The following is a 19,414-nucleotide window of genomic DNA, read 5'->3' on the forward strand; positions in this document are numbered from 1 at the left end:
TAGCAATTCATTGGAATGGGACAAATGGGTTTTATTTGTATTAAATTTAAATTTTTAAATTTTCATTTAATTTGTTGGTTTTCCTATTTATTTAATTAAATCCACTTTATTGACTGTGTTGTACGGTATGGCATTGTTTTATTATTATAAAATTATAAGTATTTAATAGCATTAAATATTTTTATATATTAATATCTTATAAACTGTAAGTATCATTATTTATTATTTTGTTGGTTTTTATTCCTTTTCTACCCTATTAAACTCTCTTTATCACAACGCACTGGTTTGGATTTTATTTTTCCTTCCGAGTCGTTCTGGATTCACTCCGGATGGGGGGACACTAGCGAACGCCTGTGTGCTTCAGATCCAAGGTCACCTTTGCCCTCATTCAAGATACATATTTGCATCTGTTGTTGTGAAACAAAATTAACAACAGGAACAATAAAGTTACCTACTTGCTAGCAGCAGCTCTACATTTGCTGGGGTCTGCTCTGTGCATTTTGAAGACCATTCCATGCTCTTCAGCCCCTTCAGGAGGAAATGTATGGTTCTAGGAAAATGCGTCTTGACCTGATGCAAAGCTGTGACGCAGCCTGCAGCTGCTGCAAGCCCTGGCATTTTACCTGCAGCCCCTCCAACAACTCTGATGTTCCCTGCATCGACTTCAACCACTGCGGCAGGACCTGAGGCCCCTCAAACCCTTGTCACACACCCTGCGGCCCCTCGAGCCCCTGGCATGTTCCCTGTAGCCCCTCCAGCCCCTGGCATGTTCCCTGCAGCCCCTCCAAGCCTGGCACAGGCCCTACAGCTGGCTCCGGGGACGACCCCGTTGCTGTCTCACGCACCAATACACACAAGGGGAAGGAATGCATGCAGAAGTCATCTCGTTTCGGAAGGGCAGAAAGTCCTCCCAAGAAGAGGAAGGAGCAAGAGGAAGGCGAGGCAGCCTACCCCAAGGTAGGGCCATCCCAGGGCACAGGAGGCTGTTGGAAAGGAGATTAGATAGAAAAGCAGCAGGAAGCAGGTGATCCCCATCCCTGGGCGAGCTGCAAGCCATGGGACAAGATTGCAGCTATCCTCCAGGCGAGCACATTGTCAGCTGGCTGCTGCGCTGCTGGGATAGCAGCTGTGGGAGCCTGGCAGCAGAGGCCAGGGAAGCCAAGCAGCTGGGATCCTTCTCTGGGGAAGGGGGCACTGAGAAAGCGCTTGAAAACAGGGCACAAGCCCTCAGCCTCTGGAGGCGTGAAGGAAAGGGATCCCTTCTGGGAAGATGCTGTGGGCTTGCTGAGGCTCGAAGAACAGACGGTGCTGGCTGCTACCAGCGTGCTGCAGCAGCGGCAAGACAGAGCCGTGGTGGTTTTCCTCAGCTGGGCAGCTGAGCTCCAGCACAAGCGCTCTCTCCCTGCCCCTCCTCCAACGCCAAGGGGAGAAAAGAGGCTGGCAAGGGCTCAAGGGCTGCCAGAAGGACAGGGAGATCACTCCACAAGGAGCGTCACGGGCAAAGCAGGCTCAGCACAGCCTGTTCCAGTCCAGCCCGGGGCCTGCTCCTGTGGGGGCTCTCCACAGGCCGCGGCCTCCTCCAGGCCACAGCCACCTGCTCCACCGGGGGCTCCTCCAGCCACAGGGGGGCTGCAGCGTGGAGATCTGCTCCACGGGGGACCCATGGGCTGCAGGGGGACAGCCTGCTCCACCAGGGGCCTCTCCCTGCACAGGCCGCAGGGGAACTGCTGCTGGGAGCCTGGAGCACCTCCTGCCTCCTGCTGCACGGACCTTGGGGGCTGCACAGAGCTTTCTCACTCCTCCCTGAGCCACACGCTGCTGGGCAGCAGCTTTTGTTCCCTTTCTTAGATGGGCTCTCCCCCAGGCGCAAACATCATCCTTTTGCTCTGCGTTCTGGGCAGCAGCGGGTGGGTCCCTCCTGGAAGGAGCCTCCTGGCAGCGGCCCTGAGCTCCCATGGGGCAGCTGCTGCATTCTCCTCACAGAGGACACCCCTGCAGCCCCCCGCTCCCACAGCCTGGCCACGCAAACCCAAGCCAAGACGAGCGAGCCTCCCTGATTGCCAGGCAGCAGCTGGCTCAGCCTGGGACCCCAGGCCAGTGCCCACAAGACTCTCCTGGGCCTTGAAAAGCAAGCCTTGTGGGGACGGAGCACCCACAAAGAACGGACTCACACAACAGGACTCCTTGCCAACACCGCCTCACAGACACCTGGGCCTTGAGCGGGTAGCTCACCTTGAGCGAGCTCATTTCCTTCCCAGTAGCTGAAATGTGCCCTTTCGGGGGCATTTGGGGACTACAGCGTGCTGCTGAGAGGGATGTTGGAGCTCCTTCAGGGCAGTGCTTCCACTAAGGCAAGGCCTTTTCTGCATCTTCTACTGCCCTGCAAGCGAGGATGCTTGGGGCACACAAGAAGCTGGCAGGGGACACAGCTGCAGGGATTGCAGGGATTCCTAAAGTCATAGCCAAATACAAGAAAGACAGGAGGACGTGATGCTTCCGAGAGAAAGGAGCTTGCTTTGGGGTCCAAATCCATCCATTTTTCAAATTAAAATATTTTCATATATTTTATTTGGGGCCTCCTCCTCCACCTTCACTTCCTCCAACACATCCTCCTCCTCCTCATTTTCTAGGATTTTTCTGTTTTTTATTTTTTGGCCTCCTCCTCTCCCACCTCCTTCTCCTCACCCACTTTTTTTGTATTTGTGATTTTTTTGGCCTCCTTCTCCACAACCTCCTCCTCCTCCACGTCCTCCTCCTCCTCTTTTTTTGTCTTTTACATTTTGGCCTCTTCCTCCTTTTCAACTCCTCCTCCACCACTTCCTCCTCCTCCTCCACCACATACTACTATATATATATATATATATTTTTTTTTATTTATTATTATTTTGGACTCCTCCTCCACAACCTTCTCCTCCGCCACCTCCTCCACCTATGCTTCTTTTGTTTGGATTCTTTTTTTTTGGCCTCAACCTCAAACACCTTTCCTTCCGCAACGTCCTCCTACTATTATTTTGTTATTTTTTCGATTTTTTTTGCCTCCTCGTCCACCGCCTCCTCGTCCACCGCCTCCTCGTCCACCGCCTCCTCGTCCACCGCCTCCTCGTCCACCGCCTCCTCGTCCACCGCCTCCTCGTCCACCGCCTCCTCGTCCACCGCCTCCTCCTCCACCGCCTCCTCCTCCACCGCCTCCTCCTCCACCGCCTCCTCCTCCACCGCCTCCTCCTCCACCGCCTCCTCCTCCACCGCCTCCTCCTCCACCGCCTCCTCCTCCACCGCCTCCTCCTCCACCGCCTCCTCCTCCACCGCCTCCTCCTCCACCGCCTCCTCCTCCACCGCCTCCTCCTCCACCGCCTCCTCCTCCACCGCCTCCTCCTCCACCGCCTCCTCCTCCACCGCCTCCTCCTCCACCGCCTCCTCCTCCTCCGCCGCCTCCTCCTCCGCCGCCTCCTCCTCCTCCGCCGCCTCCTCTTCCGCCGCCTCCTCTCCTCCGCCGCCTCCTCCTCCTCCGCCGCCTCCTCTCCTCCGCCGCCTCCTCCTCCTCCGCCGCCTCCTCTCCTCCGCCGCCTCCTCCTCCTCCGCCGCCTCCTCCTCCACCGCCTCCTCCTCCTCCTCCACCGCCTCCTCCTCCTCCTCCACCGCCTCCTCCTCCTCCTCCACCGCCTCCTCCACCGCCTCCTCCTCCACCGCCTCCTCCTCCACCGCCTCCTCCTCCACCGCCTCCTCCTCCTCCTCCACCGCCTCCTCCTCCTCCTCCACCGCCTCCTCCTCCACCGCCTCCTCCTCCTCCTCCACCGCCTCCTCCTCCTCCTCCACCGCCTCCTCCTCCTCCTCCACCGCCTCCTCCTCCTCCTCCACCGCCTCCTCCTCCTCCTCCTCCTCCACCGCCTCCTCTCCTCCACCGCCTCCTCCTCCACCGCCTCCTCCTCCACCGCCTCCTCCTCCTCCTCCACCGCCTCCTCCTCCTCCTCCACCGCCTCCTCCTCCTCCTCCGCCTCCTCCTCCTCCTCCTCCACCGCCGCCTCCTCCTCCTCCTCCTCCTCCACCGCCTCCTCCTCCTCCTCCTCCTCCTCCTCCACCGCCTCCTCCTCCACCGCCGCCGCCTCCTCCTCCTCCTCCCCCCCCCCATTTATAGGGAGGAGCAGCCACACCCCCGGTTGATGACAAGCTATTTGCATAATAGCTAACAATCGCTACCTAGGCAACCAGGCCACAAGCAATGCATCACAGAGCGTCATCAAGTTGCTAGGAGCCGCCAGCTGCTACCTTACAGGGCTACGGTGCCATGGTCCTGTGGGATTACAAACAGAACTAGAATTAGGAGCGGTGGTCAACGCTCAGCGCCAGAGAGGGTGTTTTGTTTTGGAGTCCTCCGCCTCCTCCTCCTCAACCACCTCCTCCTCCACCTCCTTCTCCTCCTCCACCTTCTACTCCTTCTCTTTTGTTTTTTGTTTTTTTTTGGCCTCCTCCTCCACCACCTCCTAGTCCTCCTCCACCTCCTCCTTTTTGTTTTTTTTTTTTTTGCTGCCACTTCCTTCTCTCACATTCTACTATTTCTCCTCCACCTTCTTCTCTCCTCTTCCACCTCCATCGTGTCCCTCTGCCTAGCCCTTGCTCACCTCCTCTTTTGTCACCGCTTCGTACTCATCCGTCTCCTTTTCCAGAAATGCTGCCACCTCCTCAATCTTCTCCGCCACCTCCTCAATCTTCTCCGTCACCACCTCCACTGCCCCCTTCCCCTCTTACCCCCCCCCCCTTTTCCACCTATGCCTCTTCCTCATCGTCCTCCTTTTCTGTTTCCATCTTCTCCCATCTCCCCTCTCCAGCACTCTGGCTCCCACTGCCCCCCTTTGGCCCTTTTATAGGGAGGAGCAGCCACACCCCTGATTGATGACAAGCCATTTGCATAAGAGCTAACAATCGCTACCCAGGCAACAAGCAACGCATCACAGAGCGTCATCAAGATGATAGGAGCCGCCAGCTGCTACCTTACAGGGCCACGGTGCCACGGTCCTGTGGGGTGACAAATGGAACTAGAATTAGGAGCGGTGGGCAGCGCTCACAACCAGAGCCTCCCAGAGAAGCCGCCTTGGCACACCTGGTTCGTGGCAACTTTTCCTGACATCTCTGGGCTCACCATCATTGCTACCAGCATGCCTCAGCAAGGAGCATGCAGAGGAAGTTGGCCAGGAAGTTTCTGCCGAGGTGGAGGAGGCTGTGGAGGAGGAATAGTCCGTAGGGCTGGAGAAGGAGAAGGAGGAAGAGGCAGTGGAGGTGGAGGAGGTGTTGGAGGTGCAAGAGGCAGGGAAGGAGGAGAAGGAGGAGGAAAATGAGAAATAGGATTAGCAGGCGGGGGACGAGGAGGATGCGGTAGACAAGGAGGAGGCAGCGAATGAGGAGGAGGCAGTGGACAAGAAAAAGGCCGTGGATGATGAGGAGGAAGTGGTGGAGGAGGACGTGCTGGAGGTATCATAGAATCACAATTGTTAGAGGAGACCTTCACATTTGTCCGGTCTAGTCATCACTGTACTACCAATGTCACCCAATAAACCATGTTCCTAAGCACCAGCTCCAACCTGTCCTTGAACACCCTGCTCCTCTGGGGCGTCCTCCACAGGTCGCAGCCTCCTCTAGGGCAGATCCACCTGCTCCACTGGGGGCTCCTCCAGCCACAGGGGGGCTGCAGCGTGGAGATCTGCTCCACGGGGGACCCATGGGCTGCAGGGGGACAGCCTGCTCCACCAGGGGCCTCTCCCTGCACAGGCCGCAGGGGAACTGCTGCTGGGAGCCTGGAGCACCTCCTGCCTCCTGCTGCACGGACCTTGGGGGCTGCACAGAGCTTTCTCACTCCTCCCTGAGCCACACGCTGCTGGGCAGCAGCTTTTGTTCCCTTTCTTAGATGGGCTCTCCCCCAGGCGCAAACATCATCCTTTTGCTCTGCGTTCTGGGCAGCAGCGGGTGGGTCCCTCCTGGAAGGAGCCTCCTGGAAGCGGCCCTGAGCTCCCATGGGGCAGCTGCTGCATTCTCCTCACAGAGGACACCCCTGCAGCCCCCCGCTCCCACAGCCTGGCCACGCAAACCCAAGCCAAGACACCGAGCGAGCCTCCCTGATTGCCAGGCAGCAGCTGGCTCAGCCTGGGACCCCAGGCCAGTGCCCACAAGACTCTCCTGGGCCTTGAAAAGCAAGCCTTGTGGGGACGGAGCACCCACAAAGAACGGACTCACACAACAGGACTCCTTGCCAACACCGCCTCACAGACACCTGGGCCTTGAGCGGGTAGCTCACCTTGAGCGAGCTCATTTCCTTCCCAGTAGCTGAAATGTGCCATTTCGAGGGCATTTGGGGGCTACAGCGTGCTGCTGAGAGGGATGTTGGAGCTCCTGCAGGGCAGTGCTTCCACTAAGGCAAGGCCTTTTCTGCATCTTCTACTGCCCTGCAAGCGAGGATGCTTGGGGCACACAAGAAGCTGGCAGGGGACACAGCTGCAGGGAATGCAGGGATTCCTAAAGTCATAGCCAAATACAAGAAAGACAGGAGGACGTGATCCTTTTGATATAAAGGAGCTGGGTTTTGGGTCAAAATCCATCCCTTTTTCTATCCCGCAGACCCCCAAGGGCGTAGGACAGCAGCACTGCAGGGCAGCAAGAGATGCTGTGCATTTCTCTCGTCCCCCTCAGACAGCCACTGGGTGACGATGGTGCCAAGTTTCTGGAAAGAGACCTTGCTTTCTCAGGCCCAGGTGTCCAGCTGCACACCAAGGCCGTCCCTGGCTTCCAGGCGCGGTTGCCAGGCCCAAGGCCGAGCTCCCCTGCGAACCCCCAGCCCAGCAGACCTTGCTCCTGGCATTGTGGAGCAGCCATTTCACGGCAGCCTTTTCTCCTGGCAGTCAGCTTAGCGCCGAATGCTCTGTCACTGGGACGCCTGAGAGCCATGGGAGCTCAGCAGAGAGTCACTGTCAGCTTGGAGCTCACAAAGGTGGGTGGCCGCAAGTGCCCTGAGCGTCCAGCTCGCATTGAGGACTGGTGCTGGCACTCGAGGCGTGGAGGTCGGCATGGTGCAATGGGAGACGCCACTGTCCTGCTGGTGGGACAAGAGACACTGATGTGCTGCTGCTGCAGGAGGAGACTTGAAGGTGCTGCTGCTTAGAGGTGCTGAGGAGCGGGCAGCCTCCTTCGTGGTGGCTGAGCTGAGCATGCTCCTGTTCATTAGTACTCTCCCCTTCCTATGTTTTTCCTAAGGTGGAGAGAGAGAAACGCACAGATCTCTTTCTTTCCCGGTAAGAAATGGAAGAGCCTCGTATCTACATATTTGCCAGATTCATCCTAGCATCCTTGGGACTGGGGATCTGTGTTGATCTGTAATAAAGAGCAATCATCAGCACAGCAAATCCCCGTGACCTTGTGTCTATCAGCATCGTCCAAATCCCTCTCTAGAGCTGTAGGCTGGCCAAGCTGTGTGTTGGATGGTGAAGCTGGGAAACGCTTGGGATGGGGAAGGCTGAGTGGGCCGAGAAATCCTTGCTGGGATGGGAAGGTTTCCTTGGCGTGGAAAGGCATTGGGCTAGGAAATGAGAGAGGTGGGAAATGTTCCCGGGCTTTGAAAGCACTGGGAAGCAAAAGCATTGGGATGAGCAATCGCTCCTGGGATGGGAAAACATTGGGATGGGAAGTCTTGAAAGGGGTGGGTAACATTCGCTGAGGAAGGAAATACTTGGAAAAGTCATCCAAGAGAGGGAAATTCTTTGGGACGAGATCTCTTTGGATGAAGAAACGCTTCGTGTTGATGGGAAATCTTTTGTCTGGGAATCTGTTCTCATGTGAACTTGTCAGGATGGGAAATGACCATGAGGATGAAAGCTGGTCCTGGCATGGGAAATGCCAGGGAAAAGAGGCGGTGTGGAAGCGTGGTGGGCATGGCAAGTGCTGCGTGGGAGGGCAAGCCTGCTGGGGATGGCCAAGTCTTGCGCTGGGCAGCCTGCTTGGGTCCAAAGCCTGCAGTCCTCCCCAAGATGTCGGCGAGGGGCTGGTGAGCCGTTGGGACGGAACCCCCGTTGCCCGGGTTCCCCAAGCAACCGCCCCACTCTCCAGCCACCATGGCAGGTCCAGCAGCCGGCTCCCGCTCCTCCCGGGGCTGCGGCCCTGCTGGCGAGCCCAGTGCCCCAGAGCTCAGCCCAGCGGCCTTTTTCCCACAGAGGGTTTCCCCAGACGGCTTCCGCGGCTTGCGCAGACGCAAAACTCCCCCTTCGTCGTCCCAGCCGTGCCGCCAACGGTGGCTGCCTGGCTGCTGCCCTCCCTCCCCGGAGCGACGGCGCTGCCCTTGCAGCCCCCGCAGGTACCCACCCTCCCCTCCGCGCTGCCCCAGGCCACCGTCTGGCACGTGGTGCCGGGGGTCCAGGGGCAGGTGCTGCAGCTCCCCGCCGGGGTGCAGCTGCCACCTGGGGGGCACCTCCCAGCCCAGGGGCACCACCTGCAGCTTGGGCAGCTCCCCGCCGGGGGGCAGCTCCCTGCTGTGGGGCAGCTCCCCCACACCGCTCCTCCCTGTGCCCCCAGTGTCTCCCAGTGGGGACAGCCCCTGCTGACGGAGACGCTGGTGCCCCAGGATCCCCTCTGCTTGGGGCCCAGGGCCGTGCTCCAAGGGGAGCTCCTGCACCCCGCAGGCACCTGCCTGCTGCAGGCTCCTGCCCACCCCGGCCCCCCCCCACTCCTCGTGCCGGGGCCTCCGCTGTGGGCGCAGGCGCTCCCCGCGCCCCGCACCCTGAGCAGCAGCCGGGGGCAGCTGCCGGAGCCCTGCTTGCACGCCGTGGGGCTCAGCGAGGACCAGGGGCCCCCGCTGCTTGGCCCCACTGCCCCCGAGTCTGCCCAGGCTCCAAGGACCGCCAGCACCCAGACGGCGACGCCCGACGGTGAGTTTGGGGCTGGCCCAGCCGGCCGCTGGGCGCCCCACACCCAGGAGCCATGGCAAAGCTGGCATCGGGGGATGCCTGGGGGATTGCATTGGCTTGCTTTTTCCTCAGCGGCGACACTTGCAGAGGTGCCTGAGGAGCCCCTGGAGCTGCTGGAGCTGGGACCCGATGCCTTCACTGAGGCCTTTCCCCAGCTGGCAGGGGACAGCCAGCAGCTGCAGCACGTGCAGGACCAGCTTCCGGCCGATCTGGACAGCTCCGGCTTGGAGGCGCAGCTCAGCTGCCTGGATGCCGTGGAGCCCCAGGACGCCTTCCCCGATTTGCCCAGCAGTCCTGCCCTCAGCCGCTTCCTCTCGCAGCTGCCCGACCTCTGCGAGGACATCGAGGAGCCGAGCACACAGGGACTGGCAGCCACCAGAGCGCTGGGTGAGGTCCCCTCAACCCCTGGGCTGCGCCCCGACAAGGTGCAGGCTGGGCGGGCGCTGCAGCCCCCTGCAGCTGCTGTGCCGCCACTCAGCTCCCCCCTCAAGCCTGCAGCCCGGCCCCAGCTCAGGAGAGCCCTGCCCAAAAGGCCCCCCCAGCAGGAATTCATCCCTGCCCGCAGGAGAACCCTGCCCCAGCCTCCCTCGGCTCCCGTCCAGAGCCCCCCCGACCCTGACTTCCTCACTGCCCTCAGGAGAGCCTTGCCCAAGCCTCGCCTGAGTCCCCTCCAGAGCCCCCCTGACCCTGCCCGCAGGAGACCCCTGCCCAAGCCTCCCTCGGCTCCTGTCCAGAGCCCCCCTGACCCTGACTTCCTCACTGCCCTCAGGAGAGCCCTGCCCAAGCCTCACCTGAGTCCCCTCCAGAGCCCCCCCGACCCTGCCCGCAGGAGACCCCTGCCCAAGCCTCTCCCCAAAAGGCCCCCCCAGCAGGAATTCATCCCTGCCCGCAAGAGAACCCTGCCCCAGCCTCCCTTGGCTCCCCTCAAGAGGCCTCAACTTCTCCCAGCCCTGAGGAGAGCCCTGCCCAGTCCCCCTCGCAGTCCCCTCCAGAGCCCCCCGCCTGCCCCTGCGCCCACCGGCACCAAGTGGGGGGCCAAGCGCCCCGCGCCCACCAGCACCCCCAGCACAGCGCAGAGCTCCCAGCACAGGAGGCCCACGACGGACAAGACCCCCGGCAAGGAGAAGACGCTGCTGCTGGGCCAGGCTGGCCAAGGCCCCAAGACGCTGCGCCAGGGCAAGACGGCTGGCCACAGCGCGCTGCCTGGCAGCAGCAGCCAAGCGGGCAGCGGCAGGCAGCAGCCAGCGAGCGACAGCACCAGGGCGCCCAGCAAGAGAGCGCGAAGCCCGGGGGCTGCTGGGGGGCAAGAAGCAGCGGCGCCGCCTCTCTGCAGAGCGCGGCTGCTGCCGGAGCCCCTCCCCATGAAGCCCCGTGCCCATGCCCGTGCCCGTGCCCGTGCCCGTGCCCGTGCCGTGCGGCCCCAGGACAGGCTCCGGCCCCAAGCCAGCGGGGCCAAGACGCTGCAGCGCCAGCAGCCGGGGACAAAGACCCCCAGCGAGACTTTGCAGCCGCTGGGGGCCAGGGCCAAGGCGCTGGGGCCAGTGCGCCAGCCGCCCTGTGTGCAGCCGCAGCCCACCTCCAGCGGCATGCCCAGGGCCCGGCCGACGCTGCCAGGCTCCAGCGCTGTGCCCGCTGCCCCCCGGCCCCCAGCTGGCCACAAGGCCCAGGCGCTGCTGGCACCACCAGGCAGCACAGGAGCACAGAGAGCTCCCCCAGAGCAGGCGCCCAGAGTGTGGGGCCTGCCAGCCGCAGGGGGCCAAGCGCAGCGTCCGGCTCTGCCCACGCAGCCGCGCACGCTGCAGCGTCCGGCGCAGCCCCGCGTGGACTACGTGCCCTGCGTGGGGCCCTGGGCGGGCCGCGACGCAGCGCCCACGCCGCTGGAGGAGCAGGAGGAGTCGGTGCCCATCACGCCGCAGCAGCGTCCCGAGCGGGAGCGCCTGAAGAAGCTGGCCCAGGAGGAGCGGCAGCGGGCGGCCCACCAGACCAAGATCGGCCCCGTGCAATTCTTCGTGCAGCGGCAGAAGGACCACGCCATAGCCTACTATTACAGCCACCCGTGACCGACCTCGGGCTTCTCCTCGACGGCCCCCGCAGCACCCAGGCAGGCACAGAGACCTCTGCAGGCACCTGCTCCAGCTTCAGCCACGCTCCTCAGCCCTTGCCCCTCTCGCTTGCCCTCTCCCCTCTCTCGTGCTGGAGCTAGGGGATGGGCTTGCCACTCACAGGGATGGCAACAGCGCCAATGGCAAATGCGCGCGCGCCTCACCCAGGAAGGTGGCAATGGCAAGCTGGGGAGATGCTGGCAGCAGCTGGGCTGGGAAAGCTTGGCCATGGCAACTGCTGCTTGGGACACCAAAGGGCTGAGAGACAAGACTTGCTTCTTCTTTCGGGGCATTGCTCTTCTTTCCTGCCTTCTGGATTAAATTCCTCTCCTTAGGTGGTCACTCAGCAAGGCCTCTGCCTGCAGAGCACTTCTTCTTGCACTGGCATGCCAAGGGGATAAGAACTGGGAGGTCTTTGGGATAGCAAATGATCAGTGGGATGGGAAGTGATGATGGGGATAGCAATTCATTGGAATGGGACAAATGGGTTTTATTTGTATTAAATTTAAATTTTTAAATTTTCATTTAATTTATTGGTTTTCTTATTTATTTAATTAAATCCACTTTATTGACTGTGTTGTACAGTACGGCATTGTTTTATTATTATAAAATTATAAGTATTTAATAGCATTAAATATTTTTATATATTAATATCTTATAAACTGTAAGTATCATTATTTATTATTTTGTTGGTTTTTATTCCTTTTCTACCCTATTAAACTCTCTTTATCACAACGCCCTGGTTTGGATTTTATTTTTCCTTCCGAGTCGTTCTGGATTCACTCCGGATGGGGGGACACTAGCGAACGCCTGTGTGCTTCAGATCCAAGGTCACCTTTGCCCTCATTCAAGATACATATTTGCATCTGTTGTTGTGAAACAAAATTAACAACAGGAACAATAAAGTTACCTACTTGCTAGCAGCAGCTCTACATTTGCTGGGGTCTGCTCTGTGCATTTTGAAGACCATTCCATGCTCTTCAGCCCCTTCAGGAGGAAATGTATGGTTCTAGGAAAATGCGTCTTGACCTGATGCAAAGCTGTGACGCAGCCTGCAGCTGCTGCAAGCCCTGGCATTTTACCTGCAGCCCCTCCAACAACTCTGATGTTCCCTGCATCGACTTCAACCACTGCGGCAGGACCTGAGGCCCCTCAAAGCCTTGTCACACACCCTGCGGCCCCTCGAGCCCCTGGCATGTTCCCTGCAGCCCCTCGAGCCCCTGGCATGTTCCCTGCAGCCCCTCCAGCCCCTGGCATGTTCCCTGCAGCCCCTCCAAGCCTGGCACAGGCCCTACAGCTGGCTCCGGGGACGACCCCGCTGCTGTCTCAGGCACCAATACACACAAGGGGAAGGAATGCATGCAGAAGTCATCTCGTTTCGGAAGGGCAGAAAGTCCTCCCAAGAAGAAGAAGGAGCAAGAGGAAGGCGAGGCAGCCTACCCCAAGGTAGGGCCATCCCAGGGCACAGGAGGCTGTTGGAAAGGAGATTAGATAGAAAAGCAGCAGGAAGCAGGTGATCCCCATCCCTGGGTGAGCTGCGAGCCATGGGACAAGATTGCAGCTGTCCTCCAGGCGAGCACATTGTCAGCTGGCTGCTGCGCTGCTGGGATAGCAGCTGCGGGAGCCTGGCAGCAGAGGGCAGGGAAGCCAAGCAGCTGGGATCCTTCTCTGGGGAAGGGGGCACTGAGAAAGCGCTTGAAAACAGGGCACAAGCCCTCAGCCTCTGGAGGCGTGAAGGAAAGGGATCCCTTCTGGGAAGATGCTGTGGGCTTGCTGAGGCTCGAAGAACAGACGGTGCTGGCTGCTACCAGCGTGCTGCAGCAGCGGCAAGACAGAGCCGTGGTGGTTTTCCTCAGCTGGGCAGCTGAGCTCCAGCACAAGCGCTCTCTCCCTGCCCCTCCTCCAACGCCAAGGGGAGAAAAGAGGCTGGCAAGGGCTCAAGGGCTGCCAGAAGGACAGGGAGATCACTCCACAAGGAGCGTCACGGGCAAAGCAGGCTCAGCACAGCCTGTTCCAGTCCAGCCCGGGGCCTGCTCCTGCGGGGGCTCTCCACAGGCCGCGGCCTCCTCCAGGCCACAGCCACCTGCTCCACCGGGGGCTCCTCCAGCCACAGGGGGGCTGCAGCGTGGAGATCTGCTCCACGGGGGACCCATGGGCTGCAGGGGGACAGCCTGCTCCACCAGGGGCCTCTCCCTGCACAGGCCGCAGGGGAACTGCTGCTGGGAGCCTGGAGCACCTCCTGCCTCCTGCTGCACGGACCTTGGGGGCTGCACAGAGCTTTCTCACTCCTCCCTGAGCCAGACGCTGCTGGGCAGCAGCTTTTGTTCCCTTTCTTAGATGGGCTCTCCCCCAGGCGCAAACATCATCCTTTTGCTCTGCGTTCTGGGCAGCAGCGGGTGGGTCCCTCCTGGAAGGAGCCTCCTGGCAGCGGCCCTGAGCTCCCATGGGGCAGCTGCTGCATTCTCCTCACAGAGGACACCCCTGCAGCCCCCCGCTCCCACAGCCTGGCCACGCAAACCCAAGCCAAGACGAGCGAGCCTCCCTGATTGCCAGGCAGCAGCTGGCTCAGCCTGGGACCCCAGGCCAGTGCCCACAAGACTCTCCTGGGCCTTGAAAAGCAAGCCTTGTGGGGACGGAGCACCCACAAAGAATGGACTCACACAACAGGACTCCTTGCCAACACCGCCTCACAGACACCTGGGCCTTGAGCGGGTAGCTCACCTTGAGCGAGCTCATTTCCTTCCCAGTAGCTGAAATGTGCCATTTCGAGGGCATTTGGGGGCTACAGCGTGCTGCTGAGAGGGATGTTGGAGCTCCTGCAGGGCAGTGCTTCCACTAAGGCAAGGCCTTTTCTGCATCTTCTACTGCCCTGCAAGCGAGGATGCTTGGGGCACACAAGAAGCTGGCAGGGGACACAGCTGCAGGGATTGCAGGGATTCCTAAAGTCATAGCCAAATACAAGAAAGACAGGAGGACGTGATGCTTCCGAGAGAAAGGAGCTCGCTTTGGGGTCAAAATCCATCCCTTTTTCAGGAAAGCAAGAGATGCTGTGCATTTCTCTCGTCCCCCTCAGACAGCCACTGGGTGACGATGGTGCCAAGTGTCTGGAAAGAGACCTTGCTTTCTCAGGCCCAGGTGTCCAGCTGCACACCAAGGCCGTCCCTGGCTTCCAGGCGCAGTTGCCAGGCCCAAGGCTGAGCTCCCCTGCGAACCCCCAGCCCAGCAGACCTTGCTCCTGGCATTGTGGAGCAGCCATTTCACGGCAGCCTTTTCTCCTGGCAGTCAGCTTAGCGCCGAAAGCTCTGTCACCGGGACACCCGAGAGCCGTGGCAGCTCAGCAGAGAGTCACTGTCAGCCTTGGAGCTCACAAAGGTGGGTGGCCGCAAGTGCCCTGAGCGTCCAGCTCGCAATGAGGACTGCTGTGGCACTCAAATTGTCACCTGTTTGCTGCGATGCTGGGATACCTGCTCTGGTAGCCTGGCATCAGAGGCCCGGGAAGCCAAGCAGCTGGGATCCTTCTCTGAGGCAGGGGACACTGAGAGTGGAAATGGAAATGGGGCACAAGCCCTCCGCCTCTCAAAGGAACCCCTCAGATGTTTAGGTATAGTAAACTTATGTATATCTGTGTGACTCTAGACCACAACATGTTAGTGTTCTGGTTTGTCCACTGCTTTGTTGTGGGGGCTTTGAGTTGGCCTCTACTCTTTAGGTGAATGCTGACTTCATATCTATGGTGCACTTTATTCTTAAAATGGGAAGTTTCTACCAATTTCCTGTCCAAAGTTCCTCATAAGCCAACTGCAATCATCATTTCAGATGTATCTCCCAACTTACACATTTCCTAATTCTCCTTGATATTTACTCAAGAAATGCATTTTCACAGAGACATCATATTTTTCTCTCAACTGGCATCTGGCTGAGCAGAATGATGTCCTTTAATTCCCTTCCACACAATAGGCAACTTGTTCCTTCTGTCTTCTGAACACTTCCTCCTAAGTTCAATGTGAATACAAGTGGCAGAATTTTGCCTCATGTCTTAAATGTGTGGCAGGGCTGCCCTGTCAGGTGTATTTATACTGGAGAAAAAAAAAAAAAAAAGAATAGCCATACACACCATATAACCACTTAACTTTTTCAGTTCTTCTGTTAACAGTGCATGAACATGGGGTTTTGTTGTTTTATTGTTTGTTTTAAACTCCTGACTGCCATATAGCAAACATGACAAAAAAAAAAAAAAAAAAAAGAAAAAAAAAAAAAACCACCCTTGGTTGAGAATCTCTTAGCATGGCTCTGCTTTGTATTATCAAATGTCACTTCACCTGAACCATTTCAATCACAAGGGATATCCTCCTGTCAGGCTCGGTAGTACTTCCCAACTTTATGTCACCTGGAAATCTCAAAGCTCATATGTAATTTTTAGTCTTCGGCCACCATGTCCATACTGAACATACCTAAATTTGAAGTCATCTCTGCTCTGAATAGGAGGTTGGGTTTTCAGAGGTCCCTTCCAGCCTACATTTCTCCATGAGTCTTTGCCTCCTTAGCAGCTGCAGTTTCAGAACTGTCTCTGAGAATCACTACAGGGAACCTCTCCTTTGCCGGTAATTCCCTCTTCGAACAGTGTGAACAATTGCAAACTCCCTTGATTCACTTGCAGCCCCAAAGCCCAAATCCATAGATAATGTATCAGAAGCTCACAGAAAGTGAAATAGATGTAGTTCATCCCCTGTGTAGGGGAGCACTGGTCCTACAAAGGCAAGCTACTAAATTCTCTGGAAACAAATTAGCTTTAATAAATTATCTTGTAAATTCCACATTACCCGCTACTTTCCTAGTCTTATCTCTTCTTGCTACAAAACTTTGCTCAGCGTTGATGTCAAACTAACAGGCCTGCACTTGTCTGGATCACTCTTTACATTCTCCTGGACAGAAGTATATTTGTTACTCTCCCATTCTGGGGACTATCCCTGATTTGCACAGTTGTGATGTATTTTTCCTACATGACTTGTTGTTCTGTGTGCCAATGCTGTTAATAGGCTAGGTAGATATCAGCTTGTCATTTTTCACTTGAATCACTGTAGATTTTTATTTCACCTCAGATGATGTTGTGCCTAGTGCCCTACCCTCATTTGCAATGGGAATCCTGTCACTGCCCTTAATATCACATTGTTGTTGCTGTTAGATGCAGGAAATAAGATTTGCAGCATTTGAGACATCATTAACTTTTGATCTATTTTTGCCTCGAGTATGCAACTGTCCTAATTTGTTCTCTTTGTTCCCCCTGGTTTCTGTGGCTTAAGTATCATTTACTATTATTGTTTAATTTCCTACGTGAAGGAGGTTTTGGGTCATTCGTACTTTATTTTTGCAGTTTTTAACCTCTGAAATGTACCTTTTCTCATTGCTTTTTTCCCATCTGAATTTTGAATTTTAACTCTGCCTTCTCTGCACTCCAGTCCCAGAGATGCTTAGTCAGACTCAATGATTCATTTCCTTAGATTTCAAAGTTTGCATTTGTAAGCCTCAAAACCTTCGTTCTAAGCCTGGTGTTGTCTGTCTTGAAATGTAAAATGAGAAAAGTCAGCTCATGATCAGACTTTATTCAAATCTTACTACATTTAAACCCGTACAGGAGCCAAGTCTAAAATGGTCTTATATTTTTTCACTTTTGTGAAGAAATCCATCACATAGTATATCTGTATGAGAATAAGTGGTAATCATCTTTCAGTCTTTTGCTGGGAAGTTGAAGTCTCCCGTAATTCCCATTATTGTTTATGTGTCTGATAACTGTAGACTGGAGCTAAGAGCAAAGAGCAGGCTAGCAAGGCTGTCTTTCTTTAGCAGCGATTTGCACAAAACCACTCTATTGCTGACCCATAACATTTCCCTAACCTCTGCTTCTTGCTAACACAAAGCACCATCTTATTCCATCCATCTGCCCTGGTTTCCAGACTTCCTGGATTTATCAGTACTTGTATGGCATTCATGCCTTTATTTCACCCTTCCTGTGTTGACACTTGTCTTAAGAGTTTTAGATCCTGAACATGATCATCTCAAAGTTTGCCTGACAGTTTGGTCTTCCTCACATTGTCGTAGAGTATCAGGTCTCTACCACTTGAAATAGATTGTATTGGATTAGATTATTGGCACTGTCTCTTGTGCTGCTAGTCCATTATCTTCGCGGTCCATACAACTGGCCATCAGCGGACATGAAGTGGCCTTATCCTGCCCATTTACCTGTCTGGAAATCAGCCACTCTCTCTGCCTAGAACAGGGAATGGATTTTCCTCAGCTTTCTTCAAAAGCTCTGAAGTTTTCTGTGACCTTTCCACTTTTATGGTATGATAAGCTTTTGCTTCCACTGAAGGGTAGAAGTCATTACGAATAGTGCCAACAAAACAGAAACATAACAATGAAAATGATATTTGAATTCAGAATAGGTATTTAAAAAGTTCACCTTCTCCAGCACAAGTGGGGAAAGTAAAATAAATAAATAAATAAATAGAGCAGTCCTAAATCATCAAAACTGGCCAAAGAATTAGAAGAAGCACTATTTTTCCTAGGCTGCAATGTTTTCCATTCATCTCACTGGGCCAGCAGAGCACTAGAGAGCTGGATGCACTGAAGTCCTGGCTCATACCCTAAATGACCTGCAGGAAGATCTTCTTATCTCTGTCCCCCCGTTTCTCCTTTCAATCTCTGTTTTGTCTGTTTGTATCACTAGCTATCAAAGCGCTACTGAGATATGCACGTGCAGCACCCAGCACAACCTTGTTTCAGGCTCCAGCGGGACCTTTAGGCATTACCATCCTATAAACAAGTCACAGTGATAGTGAGCGTAATTACAGTCGTCAAACTATTCCAGCTCCACTTCATTTGCCATGCCCTGAGCTAAATAACATTTTAATCAGTCTGATATGTCACCTGTGGCTTTCTTCACTGTCACTTGCAATCCAGCAAACTCCTTCCTTCATGTTTCTAGATTAGACAGAGGGTTCTTAACTGCAGACATCCACTTCCCTGTTCAGGAAGCAGTGAGACCTTTCATCTTCACCCAGAATTAAGATGATATCCAAGCATCATGAGACACAGCGCGTATGTCTCCTAGGCCCATCCCATAAGAGCAGGACATTTACCTCACATGAGAAGAAGACTTAATGCAGAGGCAAAGCAAGATACTCGGTGTCAAAGCCATGTCTGGATGATCATTAAAGACAGATCAAAATTACCCAGTACAGGAGGAAAATCTATCATTTGAAGAAGATTATGGTCTCTGATTATTAGTTTCAAAATTAGTTTTTTCTTTGGATTTCCTCTGAACTTAAACTTAGTTTGGAATGCCTTTGGTTTTGAATAGTTCTGAAATTGTATTACTTCTCCTAAGTAAGTTGATAGTCTGTTCTATTTACGTGAAATTCAAATAATATAGTGAAGGATCTGCCATCACTTTTACTGTGTGCCAGGCTGAGAGCCTTCCTGTACTTAAAGGCAACCTATAGGAAAGCTGGGGAGGGGGTCTTTATCAGGGCCTGGAGTGACAGGACATGGACTAATAGCTTTACACTGAAAAGTTAGATTTCTAATATATTTTAGAAAGAAATTCTTTACTGATAGTACTTCACATCCAGCCCCTCCAGCCCCTGGCATGTTCCCTGCAGCCCCTCCAGCCCCTGGCATGTTCCCTGCAGCCCCTCCAAGCCTGGCACAGGCCCTGAGAGCTGGCTCCGGGGACGACCCCATTGCTGTCTCAGGCGCCAATACACAAAGGGAAGGAATGCATGCAGAAGTCATCTCGTTTCGGAAGGGCAGAAAGTCCTCCCAAGAAGGGGAAGGAGCAAGAGGAAGGCGAGGCAGCCTACCCCAAGGTAGGGCCATCCCAGGGCACAGGAAGCTGTTGGAAAGGAGAGCAGAGAGAAAAGCAGCAGGAAGCAGGTGATCCCCATCCCTGGGCGAGCTGCGAGCCATGGGACAAGATTGCAGCTGTCCTCCAGGTGAGCACATTGTCAGCTGGCTGCTGCGCTGCTGGGATAGCAGCTGCGGGAGCCTGGCAGCAGAGGGCAGGGAAGCCAAGCAGCTGGGATCCTTCTCTGGGGAAGGGGGCACTGAGAAAGCGCTTGCAAACGGGGCACAAGCCCTCAGCCTCTGGAGGCGTGAAGGAAAGGGATCCCTTCTGGGAAGATGCTGTGGGCTTGCTGAGGCTCGAAGAACAGACGGTGCTGGCTGCTACCAGCGTGCTGCAGCAGCGGCAAGACAGAGCCGTGGTGGTTTTCCTCAGCCGGCCAGCTGAGCTCCAGCACAAGCGCTCTCTCCCTGCCCCTCCTCCAACGCCAAGGGGAGAAAAGAGGCTGGCAAGGGCTCAAGGGCTGCCAGAAG

Source organism: Aythya ferina (assembly GCF_964211825.1).
Source record: "Aythya ferina genome assembly, contig: HAP1_SCAFFOLD_115, whole genome shotgun sequence".
Taxonomy (NCBI): Eukaryota; Metazoa; Chordata; class Aves; order Anseriformes; family Anatidae; genus Aythya; species Aythya ferina.